We start from the raw sequence: 17,842 nt of genomic DNA, 5'->3' as shown, positions 1-17,842 counted from the left end.
TGGAGCTCCCACGTGCCCACCCATGGATTTTGGCACATTGCTATGTTTACAAAGAGTTGTAAACCTGGGACTGGGCACAAAATGGTATGCCACCCAGACCCAGGCATAACGAGTAGAAATATCTTTATTTCTTCTTGCTCCCTCCTTTTTTCTATGTGTAAATCATTCAGCATCACAAATAAAAAAGGAAAATCCTTTAAGGGTTGCTTTAGTGCAGGAAGGTGTTCCTTCCTGCACAAAACAATCCTGCATTGGCGTTAGGCAGCACACAGTGCTCCTGCAGGGAGGCAGCAGATATGCTCCATATTTGTTGTAAAGATGGCACATTTCTGATGCCTCTTCTTCACACAAGGCAGGAAGGCAAGTTGCCTTGCTGAGCTGCTTTGCTTGGAATGTTAGTAAATCTGGTCCAATATGAGCAATCACAGATGATAAACTTGGCAAATGCACTCTGGACAGCACCCATTTAGGCATTGGAAGAGCCTTTTTTTCCTTTGCACTGCTTGGCTCTGCTGGCTATTTTCTAAGCCTTGATTGCCTGATATATCTAAATATGCATTTCTTAATGCAGCACCAACAGTGCCATGAGGCCATAACAAGAGAAGATACAATAATGACATTAAGGTGAAAGCATGCTTTCAAAATGACATATATAAATATTTAGACATGATGATGTAAAGCAGCCATTTTATTCCCACCACCGCATATTGGTATAAAGCCAACAGCAGAATTAATCTCATTCATACAGGTCTCAGTGGACTCTACTTTGAGTTGCCTGCAAAGAACTGTGTTAATGGAAAGATAACTCATATTGGAACGGCAAAAGATACACTGTAAGAAAAAGGGGCATTATGTCTAACTACACCTACTATTTTACTGCGTTTGAGCAGACCGAGAAGCAATGATTACTTTAAAGAATTACCTTGCATGATTTAACATGTTTTAATCTTGATATATGATGGGATACAGTGGTGTAACGAATCATAGGACCTCTTCAAGATTATAGCACTGGTAACATACATGTATGCAAAATTTTGTAAGCCAATCAGTAATGCCATTGTTTGCTGCTCGTGGTATTGCATGTGGATCAACAAAAAGTTTATTTAAATGAAGATTGAGAATTAAATAGTAGATTTTGTGCCGTAAGCTTGGTAAGCCTGGGCAAGAGCACTCATGTTGAATTACTGTAAATCTGTGGCATGTACAAATGGAGCTGCAACTACGGTAATCCTAGAGTGCAACATACAGCGATTGATGGCATATAACCAATGTGGCTGGCCACCTCGCAAACTTTTCTTTCCTAAGGGAAATGCTGGACCATCGCTGTACAATCATTTAACTAACACCTCTTGTTCCGCACACCATTATTATTATTATGTTACATTGTGTGTATTTGTAAAGCGCACTATGTCTCACAAGGGTATCCTGGTGCTGAGCAGGTGTGCATACAGCCCAGCGTATGGTAGGTGGGTTTGCTGGAAAAGCCAGGTCTTCAGCTTCTTGCAGAATTCAAGCAGAGAGGAGGAAACTCTGATGTGGAGTGGGAGGACACTCAATGCTGTTGGAGCGATGTAAGATAACAGCCGTTCTCCTGATCTGGGTCTGTGCAAGTGTGGAACTGGTCTGAGTAGGATTCCTGCGGAGCGAAAGCATCTGTGTGGTTGGTGGAAAGAAATGTGACTGCTCTTGTAGGTGGATCTAAGTTGCGTACGGACTTGAATATACATCTGGCGAACCAGAGGGGAAATTGGGGAGGTGTGGCCTGTAAGTGGTCTCAATAATTCCAGCGAATCGCTTTTATGATGCAAAGCGTTGCTGTACCAGTAGTACTGGTGCACCGAATTTGTTTTACATCCCGGAGTGTCAGGTATCACGGTTGAAAGTGGCCTGATGAAGGCTTCCTCGCCCCGTTACAAAACCTCATCAGGTCCTCCAATCTTTCCTGCTATAGCTACGCCAGTGACACTCAGAAAAGCCTAAAACATGTAAAACTCGGAGCATCTTCAATGTAGTATATTCCATATATGCAGTCAGTCACAGATAGTGAGGAAGCTCCTTTAAAGTGACTGGCCCTAACTTGCACAGAACGGACGAAGTACCAGACTACAACCATACAGCCCAGAATCTCAGAGAACCAGCAACATCAACAAAAGTGAGAAATCTGTGAGTGATATGCCTAGTGCAAGCCCGCCAATTAAAGGAAGCACTTCATACACCACGCAAAGTCTTGGACAACTCTTTCCTTGTCTAGGACGCCTTCAGAACCTCCATTGTAGCCGCCCTTGCTTTTCCTACTCCAAAGACTGTAAAGAAACCAAACAACAGCAGCAAGACAAAGACTAAACCAACACCTGCTCTTCGAGTGTTTAGGTTGCCAATAGCCAGATGCCCTGCCTTCACTGTGTTTACCCACAATGCCACATTCAGCAGCAATACTTCACACAATGAAAGCAGCAGAAATACACACACACAAGAGTTTTGAAGAAATGCTTTGGAATACAATAATACCTATTTTTGAGAGATATTGAGATATCAGCAACTTTTCATTGTAAGAGTTTGAAAACTCAGACATTGTATTCAGGTGTTTGTACCCAAAGGAAAGGTTGTCCGAAGAAAGGAACAGCTGGGTTGTATTGTAAAGTGCGAGTTCTAACACGCCTGCTGGGAGCACGCTGAATGGCTTTGCAATAAACCTTCTCACAGCCGCATGTTTTTAAAATGTTTCACTTTTCTTTTTCTTTAGAAAAACAAAAGCCCCTGCAACAGCTCTGCTGTTATTCAAGTCATCCCCACTGGAGATTATTGTTCAGATAAAAAGTAAGACGGTATTTCCAATGCAATATTCCCGCTTCCACTGAACAAGCTCCAGGCGACTCCAGTTAGATAACAACTTTCCTGCAGTTTCAATTACCCTTTTGTCTGTTAATATGCATCTTAGCATTTAAAGTTGCTATGTAATTACCAAAAGACCCGACCATTTCGTTTTACTCTGCACTTCCAAAGAGAAATCAGCGAAAGGCACTGTGAGAAACAAACTCTTCAGGAATCTACAGCACAAATGGAAACGTACATAAATAAAAAAGCTTCTTAGCAAGAGTCCACAGAAATAATTTAAACATTCGAACTGCAGAACTGAAAAAAGCCAAGAAAGAACAGCTCAAACATAAACGGAGGAAGCAGCAGCTGACAAACGCTAAGTTTTTCATGAATTTACAGCACAGAAAACCTGGCTTTTCTGGCTATTCTGGTCTTCCTGGTGTTAGCCGGCGGTTCTATGCTAAGATACTGTGGTGATCTTGGGTCCATTACATCATAACATGATGTCATTGGAATCTAGAATGTCATGTGTGGATTCTAGATTCTAGTTAAGTGAGTCTATGTGAAACAGTTACTCTAGGACTGCTGCAGCTGTGGGTAATAAATAAACACCTTGAAGTATTTCTGTCTGCAGCCATTTACTGCATTATACTTCACTACAGATACCTGCCAGTGGATAAAGTGCTTTAAACATTTAAAACAATGAATTAATCAATCAGAAACGTTTTGCAAATGTCAACTCAATGTAACAGTGGTGTACTCATTTGTAAACATGCCTGTACTGTTAAGTGGCATCTGATTAAACAATTATTACGCAAAATATGCTCTAATTTATCAATTTGTCGTGGTTGAACCTCATGAGGCAGGATAGTAGGACTCCCAACCTAGATGCCTTTCAGGGCTTTCGGTGGAAAGCGAAATCAAATTCAAAGTGATATTCGACATTTTGGGCCAAAGACCCTAGGTACCATCAGAAACAAACACCATGTACAATATCAACCAGAAACTAGTATCAAGTAATTTTGGAGTTTTCCTTTAAGAACAGGTGAAATGGAAGAACAGAGAGGACGGACTGCAAAGGCCCAAAGCACACAGGAGTAGAACCAGATGCACCAGAAACTCAGGAATCCAGGTAAATACAAGAGATTCAGAGCACAGGTGACAAATGCTCTTTAGGAAAAGCCTTAAATTAGATTTATTGCATTTGAAAATCTAACCAAAGCTTTTGCTGTTGACCTAATAAAACTCATACAATATATCTAATGGAGTGTTGCTCGAGCAAAATAGCTGTTTTTGAAGGGTGCCAAGATCGCATTTTGCCGGAGCTGACCTCTTGAACTCGATAAGTCACCTGTGCCTATAGTGAGACTGCCTGAAGTAACAAGCCTGAAGTTAAGGGACTAGGCAGAAAGGCGACATACTAAGGGTGACAGAAGAACGTGAACAAATGAAAACTTCGGATTTCACAATTCACAACAATAAATGCTCACATGGTTCACTTCCCATTGCATAGTTGTAATTTCCTGGTGTTTATTACTAATATTATAAAATATATACTTTCATGGTGATTCTAGTAGGTGTACTTTTGGTTTACGTCCTTGATATCTAGGAATTCGTATACCGCTGACAGGACTAGAACAAGATATTTTTTAAACAGTTGAAATCTAAAATGTGATCCTCAGATTGACAGCATACGCATCCCCGCTGTAGTGTAATTGCTCTTTTATTCTCACTCTACCTCCTTCCCAATTGGCTGGGCAACGGAATCCATAGTCCACAAAGCTGTGAAGGTGAGACTTCATTCCACTCTTCCAGCAAATAGCCGGTAAAGAACTACCTGGCCAAAAACGTCAACCTTGCGGAAACATACGTCCAGCATGTGCAGTATTCCAAGTAGTGATTTTGCTAATTTCCTTCACATGTACATTCTGCTAATAAGCCATACATGCTGTCTCAACTCTGGTGAACTAAACATGAAGTTTCATAGTAGGCTGAACCATTGTAAGACTTAAAAGTGTCACTTACCGCCCGCACTATGGCTATCACAGTTAATAAAGAGAGGATTCAACATCAAAAAAGCGGATTATGTTTCTTAGATACAAAAAAGTTTTCTCTGCTGAAGAAATACAATATTTTGGTTGAAAAACTAGAAGAGCTAGCAGATGCAACACCTTAAGAATAAAAGTGATGACTGTGATCAGCACCGCATTGCCTTTAAAAGAAAAGTAGATTAAGATAATTTGAAGAAAATGTGGAAATTATTTAATCCTTCTTGCAGAACTGATTGCAACTACGAAGGTAGTTTGGGAAAACAAAAGATTATCAGCTATCATTCCTTATGGTTTTTTGAGATGTAAAATCTGTGTTCTCATTTCTTTATCTTTTTCGATATTAGTATGACTTTCAGCTTCCTTTAAAAAAAATACTTTGTATATAACTTAAAATAAAGCCCCAGGCTGTTGCTTTGAAAGCATCCCAAAACATACTTATAGAGGAGTCTGCTGAAGTGTTTAACTGAAAAAATCATTTTTGAAATACTTCAAAGTTGGATACAAATTTGCCAGTGTAGGATAAAGAATTATTAAAGCATCATCTATTTGATCGAGATGAAAAACATCCAAATCAATAATAACAGGAGCATGATCAGAGATCAAAATAGCTCCAATCTTTGCATACACCCATGAATAAGATCCTTATTGAGGAAAACATAATCAATCCTACACTGCGTATTGAGCATTGTATATGAATAGGCATCAGATAAAGACCTTTGTGAAATTGCTGTTTGAAAAGATTTCTGCACAGAATTTGGAATGAAACTTACTCTGACATTTCTATCCCTGAAGGATCTGTTATTTGATTACAATCATCCCCTACTATAATCCTATCATTAGGATACTGGTTAAACTTAAAGAGAAATCCATAACAAAAAGAATAGTTAAGATTTTTTGCACCATACATATTCATAAGAAAGAGTGAAATCATTAACTTTTACATCCAACAGAACCCATCTACCTTCAGGACGAACTGGTAGATGCTAAGATGGAATTGTACTTTTAAAATCCAAAGAGGGTATGTGGTATCTGCTGAAAGTTCCGGCTAGATGTTATGGTGGTCAGAAAAGGTCAGGAGCACTTTTAGCTTATACTTTAAAAGTCCAAAAGGAAAAATCTCTTTTTGAAAGTCTAATAAATGATTAAAGGACATACGTTAATTAAGAATCAGACCTATTCAAATGTGGATTATTATAGAGACCTTTACACTCCTGATATTTCACCATTAGGAAAACAATTCGATAACTATTTTCAAAAATTAGTCTCAGCTGATAGACCTCTCACTTTAAACATATTGCACATGATCAAGAAATTAAATAAATAGCTGATGCTGTAAAAAATAAAAGTCCTTGGACCGGTTGATTTTATAATGTTGTTCTTTAAAAAAACTAACAAGTTTTGTTTCCAAAATTATTTGCCTTGTACAATTACTTTTTGTCTTTAGATAAAGCAGAGGGTTCTTTTAAAAAACAATGTAATGTTTAATTCATAAGAAAGGTCAAGATCATAACTATTGTAAAATTATTGATGCATATTGTCAATTAATTCAGAGTACAAATTATTTGCCAGAATATTGGCTTTGCGTATAGTTGGTACACTGCCCAAATTAATCAGTCAAAAACTAATGGAGTTAAGGACAGAATTATTTCTGACAATTCTAGAACTTTTTTAAAAATTAGTATCCCTGGTGTTTCAAGTATGAAAGATTCCATGACAATAATAACATTGAATGGGCAAAAGGCATTTGATTGGGTCAATTGGGATTTCATGATGAAATCTCTTCATTGATATGGTTTGCATCATAGATTTCTTAAATACGTCTCCTTGTTAAAGTTTTCACCTAAAACTGTGGTTTATGTTCATGACATTCAATCACCTTTCTTTTTTCTTAAAAGGGTCATCAGGCAAGGATGTGTATGTATTCAAGCTAGCCTGGCTAAAGGGTCAAGACTGATGGCTGGGTCTAAACTGGGGTGGCATGGTGTGCAAAAGAACAATAGATTTAACTCAGATCTTTTGACAGGGGGTGAATGTAAAATTAATTCAGCATTCCATCCATCGTTTGTTTGCGTAGCACTTTTCGACCTATGTTGGATGGGTATGCCCAGATGTGGGTCCCTTGCTCACTGTGCCACTGGATTCAAGGTAGCCTGGCTGAAGAAGGGTGACATACCCTGAAACCGGTCCCAGGATGCTTGTTTCCTGTCCAGGAAGGACCTGGTTTGGCAGTTCGGCAGAACTGTTCCCATGAGGCACAGGATCAAGACTGATTTGCATATGGCTGGGTCTAAACTGGGGTGGCAGGGTGAGCAAAAGAACAATGGATTTAACTCCGATTTTTTGACTGGAGGTGAATGTATGATTCATTCAGCATTCTGTCCATCATTTGTTTGCATGGTACAATAAGATAGATTTTATCCAGTACTTTACGTTATAATACCCAGTGTTCAAATGGAGCTCTTGGGCATTAATATGGTTTCTGAATTAAGACAGAGAGAGTTTAAAAAAAGACAGAGTGTTTCCAATACAGAGCTATCCTGTATATGTGATCTCCTTAAGGAATGTACAATTCAATTTACTACATCAGTCCCAAGTCCTAAATAAAGCACAAAAATAGACATAAGGGGCAGGATCCGGATACCTTCTCCCAATATGTCTGGTGGTGGGGTCCCACAAGTACCACACCAGGTACCAAATAAAAAAAAAAATTTGTAAAAAAAAAAAAAGGTGCTGCGAATTTGCGAAGGCGGCTCAAATCTGCAGCAAAAAAAGTGGGTGCTCTAGGGCTTCTTTTACAAATCCCCTGGGTATCCTGGGCGGGAGAGTAAATTGTTTAATCTAGGGGGAGAGTCTGCGCTGCTGTGCAACATGGCTTAAAGGCTGACTGCGTCATAGCACGTTTTTACTTGACCTTAAGCTAACGTGCAATATGTCTTAAAAAACACAGTGACAAAGCCTATAGATCTTGCATAGGCCATACCCATTAGTTTTGCCAATGCTTGTTCATAGTTCCCTCTTAGAACTTTTGGCCCTTCAAACTTATTTACTTCTACCTGTGGGTGAGTTCTGCAAGTTATTTTGGTAAACTGTGGAAAAGTAATTTATAGGTTTCCTCTGCTATAATATACCCTTTACTGGCTCTTTGAATCACATCCGTAGTAAGGTTGCAAACATTAGACTCTTTTCCTGGAATAAATCACACTTACTAGCAGAAAAAGCTTCATGGATTGGGTCCAAGAACTATAAAATGGGGATTGTATAATTTCTCTCATGAGTTCACGATGTACTAAAATTTATCATTTCAAAAGCATGCACTGGTTTTATTGTATCCTTGATATGCTTGCCAAAATAATTTCAAACAAATACATTAGCAGCTGTCCCCGATGTAATCAGGTTAATGGCATTCCGCGACACGTATTTAGTCTCTGCCCCCAGCTCCAATCGAGGCTCTCTTCAGACTCCGACACTGAGGAGAATTAGGATGAGGGGCTGTGACTAACTCATTTTAACAAATGAATCATTTAAGATACTTATTTTTTTTGTTAAACTGCTTTTTTGCATTCCCCTACAGAAGCAGCTGATAAGGCCATTTTGAAATCCTGGCTGTCAAGGTTCCTGCTGGCCTATTCGGGTATTTGCAGAAATTGCAATAGTTAGGCTGGAGGGAAGCCTTGATTTGCCAGGATTAGCACATCAATAGTTGGCCTCAGCAAACAATGGAGTACGTTTTTTGCAAATGCGAGCCTAAATAAATGCCTACATCTGCAAATACTGAGGATTCGACGACTAAAAAGGTTGTTTTGCATTTTAGGTCACACACTTCTTTTGGACAATTCGGCATTAATTCTACTCACCTTGTAGCACTGCGAGCGGGCAAGGCTGAGGATTCAAATTTTAATAACAAGTTATACAGCCTAGTACACAAAGAAGTCAAACCTAATCTTTCTTGCAAAGCTCGATTGCCCCAGGGACTGCATGAGCCCTTCCTTACACATTAGGGTCTCCATGCCTTATTAAACAGCCAATCTATTAGCATGTTGCAATTCCCAGAGATGGAGGAATTCAATGTTGTACTATGCTAACTTTGAAATACCAATCTTCTCTTTTGGTAAATAATCAGCTCAGAAGGCAGAGAGCCTGAAAACTAATAGAGCTCAGAGGACTGGTAGGCCTTTTAACCTAAAAGTCTAGGCCTGGGCAGTGAACTCCGCTCCGTTTAAGGAGTTTGCAGAGACTTCTGCACTCCGCGGAGCTCGCAGAGTGCAGAAAACTCAGCTCTGTGTAGTGCAGCAGAGTTTTTTCCCCGCTTACGCACGGTAAGTTGGCATGCGCGAGCTGTCACTTGGGCAGAATTTCTACAGAGCGGCAGGAAGATCAGCGCGAACAACAGTTCGCACTGCACTCTGCCACCAGTTTTTTGTCACTTTGCGGAGTTCAGTGTAGTAAAACTCCACAAACTACCCCCAGGTCTGCAAACACTTAATGTGGCCTAACGCCTAGAGCGGTCGACGTCGAAAGTCGAAGCTGGGGAACCATGTTCGAGTCTTGGCTGAGATGCTCAATATCCTGTGATTCTGGGCAAATAACGTAACCTTAAATACTGTTGGTAACCAGTTAAGTAAGGCGCTCAGCAATATCACGGGAAAAAGGGGTAAGTCTAATTATCTTCCTTGGTGCTACTAGGGGAGAAGGGTATGGTTACCATGCAAGCCCACTCAAAGCCACAATTGTGACTTTATGAATACATTTTATCAATGTTCTCTCCGAGCACTCGTTAATATCACGGATCCAAAGTAAGTCCACAGTCCAATATCAAAATCTCATATTGCAGGAAGAAACACTCCAATCCAATTGATCCACAGTAATGGATTTTAGTCATCCGGTAGTCGGCCTTCTACCAGAGTGAGCGTGCACTCGTGGACAGATTTGCCCACAGTGACAGCGATCGGAGAAATAGACCAGACGCATAGAACCTGATTAACATTGAAATTCGAACGCGTGGGATATTTAGTAATAGTGCGAAACTGATACAAATACTGAAGATTGTCAGATATCAACGTGGGACGATGCGCAACGGATTATACAAATAACATTTCGTGTTGATAAAATTGAGGATAATTGAGAAGCTTTATTTTCGACTATAGGACAGCCCTGAAGAAGTCAATATGTATTATATGACATGACGAAACATGCGTTGGCTGCGTTTTAAAGATTAAAGTGGATGACTAAAATCCATTACTGTGGATCAATTGGATTGGATTGGAGTGTTTCTTCCTACAATATGAGATTTTGATATTGGACTGTGGACTTACTTTGGATTCGTGATATTAACGAGTGCTCGGAGAGAACATTGATAAAATAACTTAACCTCTCTGTGCCTCACAAAATGTGTCCATCAATGACGCAACTGGTGCTCATTTGAAGCACTCTGATACCTTTGGTTTGAGTTTGTGCTGTATAAACTCTAATGGATATAGTGGAGACTGCCATTTCGGAAAAATTTCAAACTCTAACACCAACAAGTACAAAATCTAAAAATGTTAAGTTTTGAAGTATCAGATTTCTTCCCTTTTAATATTCACTTTACTAACATTTTCCAATCAAGGTCTTTCAGTGAGTCTGTCAACTCCTGATAACATCTGTGTTAACCTGCTCAGCACAAATTTGAACCCAAGCTTAGCCAACACTACCCTTGATATTTCTGAGGTCGATAACCTGAATAGCATTACATTGGGAATAGTAACCTCTTATTTACAGTGTTTGGCAAACGTTGTGGATTTAGATGGAGCATTAAAACTATTTTAATGAAATATACACATAAACCAATAGATTATATTGTTGTCCTACTGGGGCACTTTATGCACTCATTTGAATACAATTATTCATTAGTCTATATATTCTATAAGGACTAGAGCCAGTCACTGTATGTGCTGCATGCGTTCTCCATGTATATGTAATGAGCGTATCACCACATACGACTGCACTGCCTGCTAATATTTTTATCTAATTTTGTTTTATTGCCTAGCCCCTATCGATCAGTGGTTATGGATTATATTTGTGCATGTCAGTTACCTTGTGCTTGGAATATATTTCATGTGTGATGCAAATAACAGAAAAAACCCTTAGCTCAAAGTATGGATTAGCTCTTCCCATTTATAGGTGAAGTTTTCTGTTGACCTCCAAAAAGGTCTATCAGTTCTGAGCTATGGGGCTTCTCTATTGTTATCTGCTATAAACTAGGTCTTTGACAAAGCCGAAGAGCCAGCGCGGAGGTGTGGCGTATGGCTCAGTGATACTTTTCATGAGGACATACGCCTGGAATGCTCCTCCACATCTGGCTAGGGTGCTGCTCTCGATGCATTCATGAAGTGGCAACATTAGGTGATTCAAGCCGCTCCTAACACTCCACTGGTCCTTGTAAGTGAGGAGCAGATATGGCTAACTGACTACAGTTGCTGCCGCCTTTGGAGCCTGGGGATCCTGGTTCGAATCCCGGCGTCGGCACTTGACTCAAGATGGTGTGATTCTGGGCAAATCACTTAAACTCCCAATACCTAAATGTGTATACAATGAATTGTGTAATCACCACTTGGTATACACAATCTTGCAAGTAATGTACAGAGCAGTGTTCTTTCATAGCATAGCTAGGTGTGCACTACATCAATAGAAATACATGAACACAAATGAGGAACAAGTGGGTGGTTATGAAAGGGTGGAAGTAGGGGTACTCTATTGTCTGCACAGGGCATTTGACTGTTGGAGTATAGAGAGATATTTTCTGTGACACAACCAGAACTCAACAACAATTCAAGTCCCTCACACATACCAATTTTGCAGTATGTATAAAGCAAGTTAAACATTCCTATGTTGCCTATGCAAAAGCTTTTCATCACGTTTGCTTTACAACTTCACTTAGATATTTTTCTGCTTCTTAGGATCAATTTTTTACCATTTCATGAGACAAATGGGCAGTGAATTGACAGAAAGATGGTTCTTTGCGTGCGCAGTGACAGAATGTGTGTTTCGTATAGATATGAACTGCCCTAGGATTGAGGACATTGGAGAACAATTCATTTTTCCTTGTGGTGCATGGCTTCAGACCCGTCAACTCACAGGGGACCACATTTTGCCAGGCATCAACTTTCTTCACACAGGCATGCATTGAAGAGCCTATATCACGGGATGAAAGACGAGTTGTACACCCAATCAGCAAGTAACTTTCCATCTTGTAAAGGCTCTGCCCTGCTGATTTCCACCAAAGGTCTTGCAACCTCTCAAGAACATCAGCTCAGAAGCTTGTATTTCTTTTTTGTAGGGAGTGGCTCGCAGGCAGTGCTCAGCACGTAGTCATGCCCACTTCCCATCGCCGTGTGCCCTCAGAAGCTTCTTCATAGCTATTGGACTGTTACCAGATGAAGGCTCCATCTCTTCTCCAGATTGTGTCCCCTCTGATTTATTTATTTATTTATTGTATTTCCAAAGCGCACTATCACCTAATAGGCATATTGGCGCTCATAGCTCATTCTGACCACCTCCGCAGGAACTTACGATAACTAAGCCCTAATTCTTAGGATATAACCATGTTTTTAGATTCCTTCTGAACGGCAGGAGTTCACTGATTTGTCTCAGCTCAAGAGGTAAGGTGTTCCAGAGCTTTGCAGCAGCGATCCCAAATTATCTGCCCCCGCTCTAACTTTTTTTAAACAGGGGACTTTAATCAGTTTTGCCCCAGATGAACGCAAAGTTCGGCCAGGGGCATACCATTCAAATTTGCGTTGGAGGGAAATAGGACCCCTTCTGTGCAAAGCGCCCGTGATGCCCCTCCTCTTCCTCTCACACAGTGAAAGGTTTTTCAAAGTTTGCAGGTCTGGGGTGGGAATGTGAGAGGGTTGTTGGTGGTATATTGACAAAACGCATTTACTTTGGAGAGATAAACCTGACTACGTAACTAATTCTGGTCCTAAACCGAGCTCTTACGTCATGCAGAAGTATTTTTGAAAAAGCCTGGGGGCCCATAGACCTTAACTTGCATGGAAACTGTGTTTGCAGATCAATGCAGGTGGAGTGTAGGATATTTCGATTATTGAATTGATGATGTGATAATTCTGTATGATGTTTATATGATTTTATGAAACGATTCTTAAGTTAAAAAAAGAAAAAGATAACGAGACCCTTTTGCAACTTTCTTAACACATAATAGTAACAAGCTGGAATGGGGACTCCAGTAACATACCCTAAGCAGCTTTAAAAACATTTATTTAGAAACTGTAAATAAATGTTTTTCTAAACAAACAAGTTCCTTCCCTTCGGTCATACTTGTTCCGGTGGATTAAGAAGGCGTAGTAAGTAACCCCAGGGAGTGGATCATAGCACTGCTATATCGACCTTCTCACCAAAAAGCCTACATCCATCAAGTGGCATGTACATTAAAGAGGTCTGGGCGTCCCCATGTGATTCAGTAGAGAGCATCCAGGCATGCCATGTAAGAATGACACTGGCCTCGAAAGCACAGGCAACACAATGCATAATGTCTGGTCATGAGAGTAGAATTTACTTTGCAGCATCATGGCCATCGTGCAGATCTGGTTTCTTTTTTTTATTAATTGCTCTTTGGAGAGGAAGGAAAATAATTTGGGTAGACTTTGCTCGTGGAGGCCTGTCCTACAAGCCTTTCTAGGGTTGCCTTTTGCCTCAAAAAGTTTGGATCATCTGGTACTGGCCTATGACGTCTCACTTGTGGGAACATGGTTTTGACCAAGCAGCCAAGACCGACTCAGTCAGTGAATTGTTGTAAAGCAACACAAGCTCCGAATGGACAGCCCCAGCTGCACAATGTTCGCGAGGAGGTTAGCCCTGTATCTTTTGTGAGGAGGAGCAATCTGAGCACTTCCTTAGGCCATGGACCACTTCTGCAAAGGAAGCTACTTTCCTTAAATGGATGCCCACAGGGGGAACCCAGGACAGACTCTGTGAAGTTATCCAAGTTACTGGCCTTGGGCAAATCCAGAAATTGGCCACCATCTGTATAATACAATGTAAGCAAATTATTTGCCTTTTCATTATACCGAGCCAGTGGCAGGTCCGGAGCCAACACCACTTGGATACTAGCTAACGGGCACCAAATGTGGGCCTGTAGCATAGAAGGAAGGCACAGCCTCAGCATTTGTGGACCATGATGATTTTGTGCCAAGTCATTAACGTGGGTGAGGGTCTGCTGGTAGAACTCTGACTGGAGGCCCCAATGGGTCTATGGGACCCAAAGGCACACTGGAGGGAGCTGCATGGCCTCCTTGAAGGCTGCAACCTGCTACGGAGTGCACAATAGCCCAAGAAAATCAGAGCAATCTACTCCAAGTTTGGCATTGGATCGAAGTCGGACACCAAGGATGAAACTAGCTGCTGAGACAATCTCCTCCTAGATCAGGAGTGCCTGGGCATTAAGTAGCTTCGGTTGAGGCTCTTGTGCTTTTTCCTCAACTTGTCCTTGGATTCACCTTTTTATTTTGCCTTTGAATTACTTGGCAAGGGCCAGCTAGACCAAGACTTGCCTCACTTCTAGTGTTCCGTGAACACGGAGCTTGGTCTTAAGGTGCCTGATGGCGTCCGAGTGCTTCAAGGAACACCTATTGCATGACCAGGAGTCATGCCTGGACCCGAGGCACCATTAGCAGTCCACCACCAACATCCACTTTCCACACGTGCAGCGTGGCTTGAAACCGGTAACCTTCACGGTTGACATTCCAAAACACTGTCAAAGTTTGCTTAGAATGTGAAAAAATTTAAATCAGTAGGAACAGACACCGGATCCGGGTCGCTGGGCACAAAAAAAGAAGAACTGAGGTCAGTGGGTTATCCAACTCTGTTACCCCATATCTGGAGTCAGGACAGAGTTTAAATTAAGGATAATGGTGCTACCTATCAACATCCAGGGGGTCTTGTAAGAATTCCCAGATCCACTGTGGCACCAGCTGAGATTCACATATTGAGGCTCCTGAAGTTCGAAGTATCCATCAAACATTTGACTCTTAAAATGCACATGAAATCTCAAGCGAGGCTGCAGCCTAGGACTATAAGGACACACATCATAAAATGGGGAGCAGAGTAGTCCTACCTGATAGGCCGGCTTTGGGCGGTATTTTCACCAAGTTCATGTATCCCTCATGTTTCCTAGCAACTGCAGAAATCGCAAGTCGACAGGTCTCCCCAAAAAAAGAGTAAAAAGTCACATAAGTAAATACTTTCCCTTTAAAAAGCAGCATAAAAATGTCCTAGTCATTCTTATTTGCCTCTAGGAAACTGCGGCCTTTTTTCCTGGAAGGCTTCCGTAGGGACTACTCTCAATGGAGCGAGCGTCGTGCCGCGTCCGTCTGCTGCCTACAAAACAAGCTGCAGTTGCCATGACCTCGGCTGCAGTGGACTTTTGTAAATAAGGATTAATAAATAGACCCGTTGCGAAAGCAGCATAACACGTGGCGGCTGATCGTGTTTACTTCGTAAACATTTCTGGTTTTTGTAGTTACATCCGAGATCAAATCCCTCTTAGTTGTTCCCTTCTAGGAACAGTTTGCAGGGGAAAACGAAAATAATATAGGATTGCATCAACAGTGAGTGTCGGCTTACAAAACATCCCTGCGGCAGGGACATTAATTACAGCAAGTCATTCTACCTGCATGCAGGGCACTATGAGAGCTAGGGATGCTGACGCAAAAGGTATTATGTGGAAAACATTAATGAAATTAGCAAGTACAGTTTCATTTAATTTCCACGCATCCATTTCCAGTAAATTGCACTGTAATGTACGAGAAGGAAACTGCATTTTCCCTTATTGGAACAGCATTAATCACTATAATGCAGTATACACATATATTGATTAAAAGTTCTCACCTTCAGGTTTCTTAGCAACTAGAAAGAGACAAATATTCACAGTTTTACTACAACAGATTTCTATTTAAAGTTTGAGGAAGAGCCTATTCGGCGAATGAGAGAAAAATGTGCACATTTTGACTTACTAGCATATAACTATTAAGGCACCGAGTGAATGTAGGAAGAAACAGTGGTGGCTCCTCCACTAAGGCCGAGGAGCGTTGCCCCACTGCATTTTGCAGGGTAAAAAAAGAAAAAGAAAATGATAATAGCTCGACATTATCACCATTTAATTTAATTTTTTTATGCTGCAGCAGCTTGGCGGGTGGGGTGGGTGAGGCTGCTCTGCTCTTAGAGCAGGGGGAAGAGTGGTGGGCACACTCTATAAGTGCGCATGAGTGTTTGTCTGACCGTCTTGGGCCGGCCAAACAGTCATGCACATTTTGCATGAGCTCCTCCCAGGCTTTATTACAGACCGGGTGGAGAACATGCCCAGGCTCCCATTCCCTGGCTGAGTGCTGAACCACAGTGCTCAACCAAAGTTGAGATTGGCTTAGAGGAGCCTGGGTCTTCCGGTTTCCGGCCCGGCGCAAGAGACGACAGAGGAGAGATGAGGAGATAAGGTAAGCTGATTTGTATTTTTCACACACACTGGCGCCCGCCACCGTGGTCTGTGCCAGCTGCCACTGGGAAGAAATGCATGAAAGTAGGAAGGAGGCGGAGATGGAGACTGGACATGCCCAAGCAGACTTTGAGAACACATGTCATCAATGTGCAGCGCTGATTAGAGGTGGGCAAGCCGAGCCAGAGCCAAGCCAAGGCTCTCGCTTGGCTCTAAGAGTCTGTGCACAAGTTAAACCATGAAAAGGTTTGGCATGTTAATCATTCAATAGAGGTCATGTAAAAACAACAGTGTCTCTTCACATTAGTATGTCAAATTATCATTGCACTGAGATGTAATCTGTAAAAGTGGTGTTTCTTAAATATGTACTTAGGAACATTCAATCCTTCCCCTACCCTGACAACAATAAAGAGTCAAGTCAACTTGTAATGGGACCCTCTATGTGGCTCAGATTTATACTATACATGGAGAAACATTATAGTATATTAAATCAAAGGCAAGACAGGTTTCTATATACAGCACATTCTAAACTTAACATTTATGTGTGATAATGAACTCAAAGAAGGCACAGTGGCATAAAACGTTTGCCTTTGATCACATAACTTGAATATACGGGGCAGCTGGGTTTGATCCCAGGTTTTCTGGTTCCTGGCAGCGCAATTCCTCCAGTAGATGGACACTTCTTTCGCCCTTATTTTACATCAAAGGTTAATGCTTTGTTTGTTTTAATGCCGGGTCTGGTGGCTTAGTGGACTAATGAGTCCACTGTCGGGGCCTGTGTTTGACCTCATGGTCACAGGTTCAAATCCCTGGTTGGGCCACTCAACCTTTCATCCTTCTGAGTTCATAAAATGAGTACCATTGAGGTGGGTAGCAATAAACCTCAGTTATTCAGCACCAAGATACCCACGGGTGAACGTGCGCTTGACAAATACAAGTTACATTATGTAATTCTTGGCACAGGCAGAAGGCACATGAAAGCTCGCCTTGTGTTGGGCTTGCGGGTCCAAAGTACCTCGAGCTGAGATAAAGCCTGGCATCTGGCTCAGGCGTGGCTAGAGCCTTCAGTGGCTTGCCCACCTCTCGCATTGACTAAGGGGCTTGTGACAATGGCATCTCCTGTTTGATCAGCAGTCTGGCAGGGTCTGCGCCTTGGTAAAGAAAATAAATATACATTGAAACTGGACCATTTGGAGACCTCTATTTCGGTCCTTCGCCTCTTGTAGAAAATAAAACCCCTCATGGTCCTATGGAAATGCCCCTATGTCGGTGGCCTTACATTTTTTCACCAACACACTTTAAAAAAGTCATACCTAGATGCCATGTTTAGTGAATCACATCTACTGGCGGGTGGTAGTGTCAGACTACCCACCACGGGAAACTGCCCACTTTGTTGAGAACCCAATTAACGTTTTTCAGAGCACTGACTATTTGAACTGAGCCCTCTTCTAAGCTCTCTCAGTGTTTTCAGATAAGAGACTGAGTGTAC

At 41.5% G+C, this 17,842-nt stretch overlaps 1 protein-coding gene across 1 annotated transcript in view; it reads right to left on the bottom strand.

Moving 5' to 3' along the window:
• Window positions 1–17,842, bottom strand: part of CAMKK1 (calcium/calmodulin dependent protein kinase kinase 1) — a 1,268,063-nt gene that overhangs the window by 1,172,166 nt on the left and 78,055 nt on the right. The gene's annotated exons all lie outside the window — the stretch shown is intronic.

Source organism: Lissotriton vulgaris, chromosome 2_1, assembly GCF_964263255.1.
Source record: "Lissotriton vulgaris chromosome 2_1, aLisVul1.2, whole genome shotgun sequence".
Classification (NCBI taxonomy): domain Eukaryota; kingdom Metazoa; phylum Chordata; class Amphibia; order Caudata; family Salamandridae; genus Lissotriton; species Lissotriton vulgaris.
This window is presented reverse-complemented; position numbering and strand designations above follow the sequence as displayed.